The 16,080-nt window shown below is 37.1% G+C and overlaps 1 protein-coding gene and 1 pseudogene across 1 annotated transcript in view; both read left to right on the top strand.

Moving 5' to 3' along the window:
* The window catches only part of DCX (doublecortin), a 364,534-nt gene that overhangs the window by 81,378 nt on the left and 267,076 nt on the right, over positions 1-16,080 (top strand). The window lies entirely within an intron of this gene.
* LOC103012406 (cAMP-regulated phosphoprotein 19-like) lies at positions 9,858-10,252 on the top strand (annotated as a pseudogene).

The following is a 16,080-nucleotide window of genomic DNA, read 5'->3' as shown; positions in this document are numbered from 1 at the left end:
TTTCTCTTTCTGATTTTTCGTTGTTGGTGTATAGGAATGCCAGAGATTTCCGAGCACTAATTTTGTATCCTTCAACCTTACCAAATTCATTGATTAGTTCTAGTAGTTTTCTGGTGGCATCTTTAGGATTCTCTATGTATAGTATCATGTCATCGGCAAACAGTGACAGTTTTACTTCTTTTCCAATTTGTATTCCTTTTATTTCTTTTTCTTCTCTGATTGCTGTGGCTAGGACTTCCAAAACTATGTTGAATAAGAGTGGCGAGAGTGGACATCCTTGTCTTGTTCCTGATCTTAGTGGAAATGCTTTCAGTTTTTCACCATTGAGTATGATGCTTGCTGTGGGTTTGTCATATATGGCCTTTATTATGTTGAGGTAGTTTCCGTCTATGCCCATTTTCTGGAGAGTTTTTATCATAAATGGGTGTTGAATTTTGTCAAAAGCTTTTTCTGCATCTATTGAGATGACCATATGGTTTTTATTCCTTAATTTGTTAGTGTGGTGTATCACATTGATTGATTTATGTATATTGAAGAATCCTTGCATCCCTGGGATAAATACCACTTGATCATGGTGTATGATCCTTTTAATGTGCTGTGCTGTTGGTTTCTGTTTGCTAGTATTTTGTTCAGGATTTTTGCATCCATGTTCATCAGTGATATTGGTCTATAATTTTCCTTTTTGTGTGATATCTTTTTCTGGTTTTGGTATCAGGGTGATGGTGGCTTCGCAGAATGAATTTGGGAGTGTTTCTCCCTCTGCAACTTTTTGGAAGAGTTTGAGAAGGATGGGTGTTAGCTCTTCTCTAAATGTTTTATAGAATTCTCCTGTGAAGCCATCTGGTCCTGGACTTTTGTTTGTTGGAAGATTTTTGATTACGGTTTCAATTTCATTACTTGTGATAGGTCTGTTTATATTTTCTAATTCTTCCTGGTTCAGTCTTGGAAAATTGTACCTTTCCAAGAATTTGTCCATTTCTTCGTGGTTGTCCATTTTATTGGCATACAGTTGTTTGCAGTAGTCTCTTATAATCCTCTGTATTTCTGCAGTGTCAGTTGTGACTTCTCCTTTTTCATTTCTAATTTTATTGATTTGCATCCTCTCCCTTTTTTTCTTGATGAGACTGGCTAAGGGTTTATCAATTTTGTTTATCTTCTCAAAGAACCAGCTTTTAGGTTTACTGATCTTTGCTATTGTTTTCTTCATTTCTATTTCATTTATTTCTGCTCTGATCTTTTTGATTTCTTTCCTTCTACTGACTTTGGGTTTTCTTTGTTCTTGCTCTAATTGTTTTAAGTGTAGGGTTAGATTGTTTGAGATTTTTCTTGTTTCTTGAGGTGAGATTGAATTGTTATAAACTTCCCTCTTAGAACTGCTTTTGCTGCGTCCCATAGGTTTTGGGTTGTTGTGTTTTTGTTGTCATTTGTTTCTATGTATTTTTTAATTTCTTCTTTGATTTCTTCAGTGATCTCTTGGTTATTTAGTAGCACACGGTTTAGCCTCCATGTATTTGTGTTTTTTACAGTTTTTCTCCTGTAATTGATTTCCAATCTCATATCATTGTGGTCAGAAAAGATGCTTGATATGATTCCAATTTTCTTAAATTTTCTGAGGCTTGATTTGTGACCCAAGATGTGATCTATCCTGGAGAATGTTCTGTGTGCACTTGAAAAGATAGTGTATTCTGCCACTTTGGGGTGGGATGTTCTATAAATCTCAATTAAATCTATCTGGTATATTGTGTCATTTAAAAGTTGTGTTTCCTTATTTATTTTCTGTTTGGATGATCTGTCCGTTGGTGTAAGTGGGGTGTTAAAGTTCCCTACTATTACTGTGTTACTGTCGATTTCTCCTTTCATGGTTGTTAGCATTTGCCTTATGTATTGAGGTGCTCCTATGTTGGATGCCTAGACATTTATAATTGTTATATCTTCTTCTTGAATTGATCCTTTGATCATTATGTAGTGTCCCTCCTTGTCTCTTGTAACAGTCTTTATTTTAAAGTCTATTTTGTCTGATATGAGAATTGCTATTCCAGCTCTCTTGATTTCCATTTGCATGGAATATCTTTTTCCATCCCTTCACTTTCAGTCTGTATGTGTCCCCAGGTCTGAAGTGGGTCTCTTGTAGACAGCATATATATGGGTCTTGTTTTTGTATCCATTCAGCCAGTCTTTGTCTTTTGGTTGGGGCATTTAATCCATTTACATTCAAGGTTATTATCAATATGTATGTTCCTATTACCATTTTCTTAATTGTTTTGGGTTTGTTTTTGTGGGTCTTTTTCTTCTCTTGTGTTTCCCGCCTAGAGAAGCTTCCCACCTACAGCATTTGTTGTAAAGCTGGTTTGGTGGTGCTGAATTCTCTTAGCTTTTGCTTGTCTGAAAAGCTTTTGATTTCTCCACTGAATCTGAATGAGATCCTTGCTGTGTAGAGTAATCTTGGTTGTAGGTTTTTCTCTTTCATCACTTTAAGTATATCCTGCCACTCCCTTCTGGCCTGCAGAGTTTCTGCTGAAAAATCAACTGATAACATTATGGGGATTCCTTTGTATGTTATTTTTTGTTTTTCCCTTGCTGTTTTAATATTTTTTCTTTGAATTTAATTTTTGTTCGTTTGATTAATATGTGTCTTGGTGTGTTTCTCCTAGGGTTTATCCTGTATGGGGCTCTCTGCGCTTCCTGGACTTGGGTGACTATTTCCTTTCCCATGTTAGGGAAGTTTTCCACTATAATCTCTTCAAATATTTTCTCAGACCCTTTCTTTTTCTCTTCTTCTTCTGGGACCCCTATAATTCAAATGTTGGTGTGTTTAGTGTTGTCCCAGAGGTCTCTGAGATCATTTTCAATTTTTTTCATTCTTTTTTCTTTACTCTGCTCCTCGGCAGTTATTTCCACCATTTTGTCTTCCAGCTCACTTATTCATTCTTTTGCCTCAGTTATTCTGTTATTGATTCCTTCTAGTGTATTTTTCATTTCAGTTATTGTGTTGTTCTTCTCTGTTTGTTTGTTCTTTAGTTCTTCTAGATCTTTGTTAAACACTTCTTGTATTTTCTCAATCTATGTCTCCATTCTATTTCTGAGATTCTGGATCATCTTTACTATCATTAATCTGAATTCTTTTTCAGGTATATTGCCTATTTCCTCTTCATTTATTTGGTCTTGTAGGTTTTTACCTTGCTCCTTCATCTGTGACATATTTTTTTGCTGTCTCATTTTTTTTTATTTTTATGAGTGGGATTGTGTTCCTGTCTTACTGGTTGTTTGGCCTGAGGCTTCCAGCACTGGAGTTTGTAGGCTGTTGGATAGAGCTGGTTCTGGGTGCTGAGATGGGGACCTCCGTGAGACCTCATTACGATGAATATTCCTTGGGGTCTGAGGTTCTCTGTTAGTCCAGTGGTTCGGACTCAGAGCTCCCACCATAGGAACTTTGGCCCAACCCCTGGCTCATGAACCAAGATCCAGTTCACTTGGGGATTCCTCCCATCTCCTTGGGCATCAGGGTCCCACACTAGTGGCGGCAGGCACCCTAGTTGTGGGGAGACGCTAACTCCTTGTCTTTTTCCACACCACCATCTTCTGCCCTTCTTCTTAATCACTAACCCAGACATCAATCTGTTATGTAAGCAAAGAAACAGGAAGCTACAGCAGAGTTTAAGGAAGCTTTTGAGTGTCTTCTGTACAGATTAAATAACCTGATATATCTTAATAATATTTAGATTAAATGCAATCAGTAACTTTTAAAAGTGTGTGCTGAGGGAAAAGGGAAAAGAAACTTATACTGAAAGACCAGAATGGAGGTGTTTTTGATTTATTCAGACCCTGGAGTTGATACTGCATAATCAGTTATGTCAATGCCCTCCAGCCAAAGGCCACTGGGAACACACTTGTAATTGGTTTTATTGCTTGTTGCAGGGAGAGAGAATGCACGTCATGGGGATCCATGGGCCACCCCATCATAAGAGTTTAGAAAGGACTTAGTATATAGGATTTGGGTTCATGTTAGGTGATTTGGGGAAGGATTCAAGGAAGAGGTCTTTTCTCTGGATATAGGTGCTGTCAGGAAGCAGAGGTAATGTCATGATTGGATATCTCAATAAATCTTACCTAGAAGAAGGGACGACTAGCATGAGGGTAAAACTGTAAATGGTACATACAGAAGCAGCAATCACTAATATTAACTAGAATAGGGGAATAGTTAGTCGTTTTTGTGGCTCAAACAACATTTACATTTTGTGTGTGTTCAAACATGATTACATAGTGGTCTTTTTCTTTTTTTGGTGTTGACACATTGTATTCACAGAGTGGCCTTATTTGATGTTCATGATCTATAAGAGTGTTTTTGTTCAACAAGAGAATACCAACATCTAGTTGTGAATGCCAGGGCAGCTCCTGGATGTCACAGCCTGTTTTTCTCTTTCTCAGAAATATTATCTACTCCTACCACATTTTCTGTTTTCTTATTGAGTTCTTACTGTAAAATCAGACATTTTCTAAGATTGCTATTATAAGAGGGAAGGGAAGAGAACCTGTCATTTATTGAGTACGTATCTTAGGCATTGTTGTGTATATAGTGATACATAATATCATTTTATTTATTTATTTTTAATTAATTTATTTATTTTTGGCTGCATTGGGTCTTTGTTGCTGTGTTGGGTCTTTGTTGCTGTGTGTGGGTTTTCTCTAGTTGTGGTGAGTGGGGCCTACTCTTCGTTGCAGGGCGGGGGCTTCTCATTTCAGTGGCTTCTCTTGTTGTGGAGCACGGGCTCTAGGCATGTGGGCTTCAGTAGTTGTGGCTTGTGGGCTCTAGAGCACAGGCTCAGTAGTTGTGGTGCATGGGCTTAGTTGCTCCACGGCATGTGGGGTCTTCCCGGAGCAGGGATTGAACCCATGTCCCCTGCATTGGGAGGCGGATTCCTAACCACTGCACCACCAGGGAAGTCCCCATAATATCATTTTAAAATAGTAAATAACCCTGAGGCAAATAACATCTGCATTTTACAGAGGAAGAAATGGGCTCAGAGAGAATACATAACTTGCTCAAAGTCACACACAGCTGGTAAATAGAGGCTGATTTTGAATCCAGATCTGTCTCCAAAGCCTAATGTACTTTCTGCTCTACCATGTTGTCTTGCAGAAGATTTAGGAATACAGCCTATTCTTTATGTCTGTACTATTAATTTGAGAAAATATTATATTCAGAATTGAAACTTGGAGAAGTAACAATTCCTTGAATTCACAGTTTTATTGACTATTTTTAAGTCAGATTATATATGTCAGATGGCAGAACCTATGTAGGAAGCACATGATATTATAGTCCTGTTCCACCAGACATTGTAAATACCCAGAGGGAACAGAACAGCAAAGAACTAAAGTATTGGGGGTCCGCCTTGTGGATTCTCTGCCCTAGGAGGAATTTAGGAACTGGCCATTTAGAGAAAGTGTTTCCTGGATGTGAGCTTCTAGGTATAAGGATCAGTTCCATTTTAGTTCCTACAGCTTCTGCCACTTGGCGAAGACATGCAGGCTCAGACTTGCTCATCTCTAGGAGCCATCTGACTATCAGGCAGGGGGAAATGTAAAGAACCCTGGACTCGCAGCTCAGTCATTCAGCGAAACTCAGCCTTCCTACCAGTCCCTTTCTGACCTAATATTCTAGTCTAATAAATGAGCTCTTACCTAGATAAGTTTGTACTTTATAATCCAGTTCCAGTAACCAAATCCTCCTCATGAGAAGTCCTCACATTAGTTCTGTTTTCCATGACACTGGTTTGTGGACAAAGAATGTCTCCTGACGTTTCAGTAAGCCAAGGATGTTGCAGCCATAAAACCATCAGCCACTGCAACCCCCAACCAGTGCACCTGAGGGGAATTCAGGATGGAGAAAAACAGGATACTGGCCCTAGATAGTGAAAGTGCATATCAAAGGAATAAATTCAGTGAGCCCAGACTCTTGCATCTTCCCATACAGAGAAAGACACTAAAATTATTAATTTGAGATGTCTATTTTTGTGATTAGCAGTAATCTTTTAATGTTCAACTACATGTTTGTTTGTTTGTTTGTTTAGCAAAAACTCCTATATATCCTGGCTCCTCCCTTACCTCTTTGGAACAGTCTCTCAGAGGCTTACCCCAGGCTTAAGTCCTCAGTAAGTCCGCCAAATGAAACATAATTCTCTACTTTTAGATTGTACATTTTCCTCTCAGTCAAGAGGGTTACTTGTTAAAAGACAAATACATATGTATTAATTTTGTTTGCTATTTCCAAATCTGTCTCCAAAAGGATTGTACTACTTTTGGAGATGAAGAAAGAAAATTTCAACAGGCATATTCCTCTTTTCATATTTAGTTAAATTGCTTCAAGGATTTATTACATCTACGTGACTGACCACCCCCTTTATGGACTTCTATAAATGTTCAAACCTGGGAGTTCAAATCTTGGAATCAGATAGACTTAGTTTGAACCCCAACTCTTCTGTTAAACTACCTTGGCCAAAACACTTAACCTCACTGAACCTCAGATCCTCATCCCCAAAATGGAGATAATAATGTATATCTCAGAGATTGCTGGGAGGGTGAGATGCTGGATATTAAGGCCAAGCAAAGTGCCTGAAGCAAATTGTTCACGAAGTGGTAGCTCATTTTTTGAAATTCAGGCAAAATTCACATAAGGTTAACCACTTTAAAGTGTACAATTCAATGATATTTAGTACATCCACAGTGTTGTGTAGCCATCACCTCTATCTAGTTCCAAAACATTTTCCTCATGGCCAAAGGAGACCCAGAGTGGTAGTTCCTTTATAGCTCAAAAACTGCTTTGCACCCTGTGGGGGCATCACAGTGAAGACATTAAGTTCACAATCTAAGGCTGATTAAGTACAACACTCCATTCACTGTTCTCTGATCTCTGGTGTGATGCTATCTGTAAAAGCTCAGCAAAATACAGGTATAATTCCTAGCCTACTTGCTTTACGGGTCACTTTCAGGATTTTTCATCTCACAAGGTCAGCCTGCAGGGTTTTTGTATAGCTCAGTTGCCCTTTCCATCCACCATCATACGATGAAGTTTCATTTTAGCACATTTCTCAGCTAGGTTCTATGCCAACTTCTTGTAACACAGTTTATCATTGACCCAGACTAGGTATTTGCTAATTCACTCAGAATTAATTGTGCACTTTAATCATTTTCATTGAATCAGTTCCCATATCTGTAGCTTTTATAACCACAAGTACTAGCTGCATACTGATTAAAAATTTCCCATCAGCTGTATATGAGATATGACTATAAATTTTCTTTTTAATTTTCCTTCTATGATTCATAAACTGGCTTAGGAGCAATTTCAAAAAGAAATAAAAGGTTTGCAAGTGACAGTGGTGTCCATGGAATAAATGTTGTTTTTCTCTTAGGAAAATACCCAGATGTATATACATTCTGATTTGTTAAAATGGTCTTGTTATATTACAGTCACAATTAATATTCTCCATTTCAACATCGCTGTTAGAATCTTCATTCTCTATGAGAAATTTCAGCACCTTTTAAAATTTTTAGAGTATAATTATGTAAGCTTTTTTACATTCAGCTTTTAAAAAAAACAGTTGTTAATGATACAGTCATGTGTTGCAATGGGTAAAATATTCTTTACAGATAGATAGTGAGAAGAGCAGTTAGTACCCTTCATAATGTGTCCATTGCTTGTTTGGGCATAGTGCTGGAATGAGAGAACACAAGACTAGAAGTCTGTCAGGAAACTCGGGTTCTAGTCCTCAGCCTGCAACTTAAATAGCTATGTAATTTGGGGCATGTCACAACTTCATACAGGGACCACAGTTTTCTAATCTGTCACATCATTATGTTTCTTCTATGTACCTCATTAAGATGCTGCAAAGACAAACCCAATATTTTCCAAGTTTAACTGATTACCTTCACCACCTCTTCTTCCAACTCTTCTTCCCAAATCTTGTCTTTTATGCTCCTAATTGTCTCACAAATCTTTCTTCTTTATTCCATTCTCATTGTCCTAGGTCAAATCCTATTCATCTCAGTCTTCTGGACATTGCAATAGACTGGTCAGCCTGCCCTCATTCTTGCCCCCCTACAAACCATCCTCTACAAGAGTTATATACTGAAAATAGAATCTGACTGTGCCATTCCCTGGCTTAAAACATGAAATGGCTTCCCATTGTAAAGTGATAATGTTTACTTTTTAAGTATGGTGTATAAGGTTCATCAGATACAGCTTCATTCTACCTTACCAACAGTGAACGCATAACACACCATAGGAGATTACTTGTATCATTCAAATCTTCAGTAATTCTACCATAGCAAATGTTTAAGATGCAATGATTGCCAAATCCCTGGATCTACCTGACTTCAGCTCAGCATGGTAGAAGTTCAATGTATGATTGCCAATGTCCTGAACCAAAAACAAATCACAGCATTTCTCTGCTCTTGCTTTCTTGGAAGCTACAGAAGGCTTCTCAACTGTACAGATGCAACCTAAAAGTATGGGAAGTTAATGTCCCAAGGATGAAGGACACCTCTTAACTGAAGGAAGACAAAAGTCAATAGATAAATGCCCCATCTTCCCTGTTTTGTGGTGGAACAATTCTGAGGTCTGTTCTATACAGTTAGAGAGTTCCTAGAAGGATTGAACTCCAGTTGCCCACAGCAGTTGCACCCTATTTCTTTGGGAGGTGATTCTTGGGGTCACTTCCCAGATATACCACCCATACCCAGTCCTTGTTTCAAAATCTGCCTTCTGGGTAACCCCAATTAAGATACCTCCTTGTTTTTGTCTACGTGATCTTTTGACCATTAAGAAGTATGCTAAAGTCTTCTAACATGATAGTGATTTTGTAACTTTCTCCTTTTATTTCTATTACATTTTGCTTATATATTTCAAAGCTCTCTTGTTAGATGCCTAAAGGTTCATGACTATTTCATCTTGTTGGGGATAAAACCACCATAATGTATCTCTCTTTGTCCCATTAATTTATTCACCTTGAATTCTATTTTGTATGATATTAATATTGATACATTTGCTTTATTTTCTTAGCATTTGCCTAGCATATCTTCTTCTATTTTCAATTTTTAATTTTTATTTCAGCAGGTCTCTTATAAACAAAACATAAGTGTATAGATGAATTAAGTTTTCCAATCTGATGGTAAAAATGAAAAATATGCCAACACATTCTATTAGCAAGGCTGTAGAGAAAGTCACTCATATATTATTGGTGGGAATGCAAAGTAGTACAATCCTTTTGGAGGGAGATTTGGGCCTGTCTAACAAAATTAAGACATATGCATTTGTCTTTTAGTAAAGTCATCCTATCCCTAGGAATTTACCCTGAAAATAGACCTACAATAAGATAAAAATATATATGCACAAGGTTATTCTTTACAACATTGTAATTTCAAAATACTGGAGACAAACTAAATGCTCATGCAGGGGACTGCTTGAATAAAATATGGTACATCACACAGTGGAATACTATGCAGATACAAAAAAGAATGAGAAAGAACTTTATGAACTGACATGGGGTGATTTCCAGGATATATTGTTAAGTGAAGAAAGCAAAGTGCAAAATAGTATGCTACCTTTCATGTGTAAAGAAACATGAAAAGATGTATACATTCTTTTTTTTAATATTCTTTAAAAACAATGTATATATACATATAACTGAATCACTTTGCTGTACAGCAGTAATTAACAAAACATTGTAAATCAACTATACTGCAATTAAAAAATGACTATCATTTTTTGATGTGTTCAAGCAAAGGAAGATATTTGGGTCAAAAATATTAGATTCTCAGGATGTAGCAGAGCTGGAGAAGCAGAGTAAGAGGGAGCAAGCAGTATGTCCCCGGAAGTCCCCGAGGCAGCCTCCGTGGAGAAGCAGAAGGAAATGGAAGATAAAGTAACTAGTCCAGAGAAAGCTGAAGAAGCAAGATTAAAAGCAAGGTATCCTCATCTGGGACAAAAGCCCAGAGGTTCAGATTTTTTAAGGAAATGATTGCAGAAAGGGCAAAAAGATTTTGATTCTGGGGAATACAGCATGGCTAAAGCAAAAATGAAGAACAAGCAACTTCCTACTGCAGCCCCAAGTAAGACAGAGGTCACTGGTGACCACATTCCCACTCCACAGGACCTTCCTCAACGGAAACCATCTCTTGTTGCTAGCAAGCCGGCTGACTGATTAAAAGAGCTGAACTGCATGAATCTTCTAATTCCCATTATTTCTTCTTAATATGTTACTTCTCCGCTTTTTATTTCCTTTCACTCAGTCATTTGAGAGTGATGGCTTTGCAGGTAGCTGCAGTGTGTTCTGCTGTTGTAAGGTAATATACATGTGTAGAGTTTTTGATTAGCTTAGCAGTGCACTAATGAAAAGAACATGTTAGAGCAATGTAAAGTAATCTACTTGAAAAGAATTGTATGTATTACCCAACTCCTAGTGTAGGGCTGGTTCCAACGAGTAATAAGCAAGTTTTGCAATTTTAATATTTTGGCTTTCTTTAATTCATCTTAATTATAGCTTTGTATGTTACTCTTATTTAAAATAAACTCTACTGTATTGAGTTCTTCTGTATTTTCCTTTTGGATTTTGTGAAACAGAAGTTTAAGACCACAAGTTAGAAGAAAGGTGACATATTTCAAACACAAATAGATGGGGCTCCAAAAGATTTGCATCCTGTGCTTGAACTTGATTGGCCTTAAGTATGTTTCAGCTTTAACAATAGAATTTTGCTTGGGCAATATTTGCCCATTCTGGTACAACTTATGTGACTCTAGTGCTTAACAGCAGCTGTTGAAGCTAGTATTCTTATTCAGGTCTATAGTGTTAGAATACCTTTTGTTGTTGAAGATGTGAATGAAGTGTGCATGTGCATTGACTGTTGAATTCACTTTTGTGCCATTTTTGTAAATACAATAGTTTTGCACAACCTCTCAAAAAAATATTAGATTCTCCAGATTCTCTTAATCCATTTGCAAAGAATTTTTATCTATGAATCAGGAGTCTTAAGAAACTTGGATCCTGAGTCCTGTGGACCTTCTTCATTTTTGATGAATTTGTTTTTGTGGATGATGCTGATTTCATACACAAACTTGCTTGCACCTAGAGCTATGGTAATGTCACTGGACTTGATTATAAATGAGTTTTAAAAGTTTAAATATTTCATTTCATTTTGGGATACATACCTCCGTGGGGAAGTGGTTTTGATGATAAAACTTATGTTGAGTGAAAAGGCTTTTTGGCCAAGTTCCTAGACTGACACCATATTTTTTGTTTGTTTGTGGTCTAGGTCAGTCCTGAAACCAAAATCATCAGTATGTAACAACTGTGTATGTATATGGACATGTATATATATACATAGGTGTGTGTATGTGCTCATTATACATATATGGATATACATGCATATATATGAAAAAAAAGAAACATGAAAAGATAAGCTAGAAACTAATGAGACTGGTTACGTACAAGGGTAGCTGGGAACAAAGTGGAAAGGAGGGGATATGGAAAAAGAGTAGGAGAAATATGGAAGAGTGATCATACTTTTCTAAATATACATTTTTGCGTAGTTCTGACTTTTATAATAATGTTAATATTCACATGCTGAAAAATAAATAGAATCAACAAAGAAGGGGCATGGCAAGAAAAATGTAATACAAACAGAAACAAATGAACCTAATTTTATTTCAAATGAATAACATAGCATAGTGAATAACAAAGCGTGTGTGTGTATGTAGAGAGGAAGTCCAAGACTTAAGTAACTGAAATACAGTATTTTGACTATAACCTTACGAAGACCCCAGGAAAGAAACTTGGACTCCCAATGATGTATGATTTAGAGCCAGCAACTACTGAGCTTTATTTCCTGCCTTTGTAACCTCCTGCAGCATTCTGGTAAAGCTTGCCCTCCACCCCCACCCCCGCCATTTCACAATATCATGCAACCTCTTGCTGCCTCTTTAAAATCTTGCATTGGACAAGAGCCTCTTTTAACTCCTGTGCCAGTGGGACTTTTCTCTTTATAAAAAGCCTGCACACTGCTATTCATTCTCTCTCAGTTCTGGACTTTCTCCCAGAGAGCCATGCACCCTGCCCCTTGCCTTGAGATTTCCTCACCTGTTTGAATAATACAGTTGTGTTTTTTTCATAGAAAAAGATGGCTATCATGAGTTTCAACATTTGAACCAACATCTGAGCTCCCCCATGACACACTGAAGTTGCTATAACATAAATTAAGAATAAAGATGGAATTGGAAACCAATATTGTACTTTTGTTGATAGGTTTGATTTTCACAGTTGTATGGGTTAGCAATTCTGCAGCTAATATATGTATTCTGAGATTGAGCAAATAAGTGAATATATTGTCCATAATGTTGGAGAAGGGAACAAGAGGGAAGCCTAGGACAAACCCTATGGAGTTAGATTTGAATTAGAGTTATCAGTGTTAATTCATGGTTTTTGAAAGATAGATTGATAGATACAGAAATATGGATGTGTGTATCTATCCATGCATGTATATCCTAGTTTTGTCTACTGAGAGGTAATAGAAGCAAATGATATTCTAGTACCAATGAGCACACCCAGTGCCCAGATCTTGATTTCTAAATATGATTCTACAACAAAGGAATAAGGCTTCCTTAAAGAAATTACTGATTCCAGTTCTAGGGAAGGTAAAATATAAGATGATTCTGTAACATCTTGTGGTATTTGAAAGTAAAGAAGTTCTCAAAGAAATCACGGGGAAGATATCAATAAGTTACAGACAGGATGCTTTTACATAACCACAGTACAATTATCAGTCAATGATATATTATTTTTTTTGAATTTTATTTATTTTTTTATACAGCAGGTTCTTATTAGTTATCTATTTTATACATATTAGTGTATATATGTCAATCCCAATCTCCCAATTCATCCCACCACAGCCCCTGACTTTCCCCCCTTTGTGTCCATACATTTTTTTCTCTACATCTGTGTCTCTATTTCTGCCTTGCAAACCGGTTCATCTGTACCATTTTTCTAGATTCCACATGTATGCATTAATATACGATATTTGTTTTTCTCTTTCTGACTTACGTCACCCTGTATGACGGTCTCTAGGTCCATCCACATCTCTACAAATGACCCAATTTCGTTCCTTTTTATGGCTGAGTAATATTCCATAATCAGTGATATATTATTATCTCAATGCAGACCTTATTTATTTATTTTTAAAATTTATTTATTTTACTTATTTATTTTTGGCTGTGTTGGGTCTTCGTTGCCACACGCGGGCTTCCTCTAGTTGCGGCGAGCAGTGGTCACTCTTTGTTGAGGTGCACAGGCCTCTCACTGTGGTGGCCCATCTTGTTGCAGAGCACAGGCTCTAGGCACGTGGGCTCAGTATTTGTAGCACGCAGGCTCAGTAGTTGTGGCTCGCGGGCTCTAGAGCGCAGGCTCAGCAGTTGTGGTGCATGGGCTCAGTTGCTCTGCAGCATGTGGGATCTTCCCAGACTGGGGCCCAAACCCGTGTCCCCTGCATTGGCAGGCAGACTCCCAACCACTGCACCACCAGGGAAGCCCCTGCAGACCTTATTAAAATTTCACTATTTGTCCCAATAAGATGGTACTCTGTAAAACTGTGTAAGAGCATACTGTCTACAACTTACTCTTTTTTTTTTAACATCTTTATTGGAGTATAATTGCTTTACAATGGTGTGTTAGTTTCTGCTTTATAACAAATTGAATCAGTTATACATAAACATATGTCCCCATATCTCTTCCCTCTTGCATCTCCCTCCCTCCCACCCTCCCTATCCCACCCATCTAGGTGGTCACAAAGCACCAAGCTGATCTCCCTGTGCTATGTGGCTGCTTCCCACTAGCTATCTATTTTACGTTTGGTAGTGTATATATGTCCATGCCACTCTCTCACGTTGTCCCAGCTTACCCTTCCCCCTCCCCATATCCTCAAGTCCATTCTCTAGTAGGTCTGCATCTTTATTCCCATCTTGCCCCTAGGTTCTTCATGACCATTTTTTTTTAGATTCCATATATATCTGGCAATATATACAATGGAATATTACCCAGCCATAAAAAGGAACGAAACTGGGTTATTTGTAGTGAGGTGGATGGACCTAGAGACTGTTATACAGAGTGAAGTAAGTCAGAAAGAGAAAAACAAATACTGTATGCAACTTACTCTTAAACATTTCAGGGAAAAGTTAGAGACAGAAAGTGAAAGTGGTTTAAATGTTAACATTTGGGAAATCTGGGTGAATGCTATACCAGAATTATTTAACTAGTTATGGAACTTTTTGTAATATTCAAATTATTTCATAATTAAAAGTTTAAAAAATTTTTCATTCACAAGGTCTTCTCCTAATAGAGTAATTTAACCTATTAATATTTATTGTAATTACTGGTACATTTTTCCTTAGTACTGCTATCATTTATTGTTTTTTATTTGTCATTTTTCTTGTTTCATTTTTCTTTTCTTCCTTTTAGCTGGGTTGATGATTTGATTTGTTCTTTTTTCTTCCTGTACTTTCAAAGGCGAATATGCTCTTTCTATGGATCTGGTTGGTTCTCAACATACATATTTATATCCTTTTTTATAAATCAGAGTCTAAATTTCATTAGAATCTATATATTCCCTTGTTTTAGACAATAACCTTTGCAACTTTACAATTTCTTTCCTGTTGTCTCTCAAGTTGATATCTCCCAAGATGTTAGTTCTAAGTAATTATAAAAAAATATTTTGACCGTATGTATCTACAGTTACTGAGCCTTAACTACAAACTTTACTGGTTTTGTTGCTTTTTTCTTCTTTATGGAAGATTTTGGGATTTTTTTAAATCCTTTTTTTAATTCATTGTGGTAAAATGTCACCACAATGCATTTTATATATGTCTTCTTTGTTTACCTTGTTTAGCACTTCTCTTTCCATCTGAAGACTAATACCTTTTATCATTTGGGGGGAATTATCTTCTATTATTGATTTATTAACTTCCTCTTCTCTATACTTTCTGGTCTTTTGGAATTCCTGTTACATGGATGTTGAACTTCTGGACCTAATCTCCATATCTATTATTGCTTTATCAAAATTTCTATTTCTTTTTCATTTTGCACTGTTTTGTGAGAATCTTTTAGTTTGATGTTATAAACCACATTTTTTTCTCTTCTGCTGTTCCATAATGCTGTTACAGAGATCCATTGTATTCTTTGTCTTTATTCCCTTTTATTTCTGTAGTTTCCAGGGCTTATCATTTTTTTTAACATCTTTATTGGAGTATAATTGCTTTACAATGGTGTGTTAGTTTCTGCTTTATAACAAAGTGAATCAGTTATACATATACATATATCCCCATACCTCTTCCTTCTTGCATCTCCCTCCCTCCCACCCTCCCTATCCCACCCCTCTGGGTGGTCACAAAGCACCGAGCTGATCTCCCTGTGCTATGTGGCTTCTTCCCACTAGCTATCTATTTTACATTTGGTAGTGTATATATGTCCATGCCACTCTCTCACTTTGTTCCAGCTTACCCTTCCCCCTCCCCGTGTCCTCAAGTCCATTCTCTACGTCTGCATCTTTATTCCTGTCCTGCCCCTAGGTTCTTCAGAACCTTTTTTTTTTTTTTTTAGTTTCCATATATATGTGTTAGCATACAGTATTTGTTTTTCTCTTTCTGACTTACTTTACTCTGTACGACAGACTCTAGGTCCATCCACATCACTACAAATAACTCAATTTTGTTTCTTTTTATGGCTGAGTAATATTCCATTGTATATATGTGCCACATCTTCTTTATACATTCATCTGTCGATGGACACTTAGGTTGCTTCCATGTCCTGGCTATTGTAAACAGAGCTGCAATGAACATTGTGGTACATGACTCTTTTTGAATTATGGTCCTCTCAGGGTATATGCCCAGTAGTGGGATTGTTGGGTCAGATGGTAGTTCTATTTTTAGTTTTCTAAGGAACCTCCATACTGTTCTCCATAGTGGCTGTATCAATTTACATTCCCACCAACAGTGCAAGAGGCTTCCCTCTTCTCCACACCGTCTCCAGCATTTATTGTTTGTAG

Source organism: Balaenoptera acutorostrata, chromosome X (assembly GCF_949987535.1).
Source record: "Balaenoptera acutorostrata chromosome X, mBalAcu1.1, whole genome shotgun sequence".
NCBI classification, from domain to species: Eukaryota; Metazoa; Chordata; class Mammalia; order Artiodactyla; family Balaenopteridae; genus Balaenoptera; species Balaenoptera acutorostrata.
This window is presented reverse-complemented; position numbering and strand designations above follow the sequence as displayed.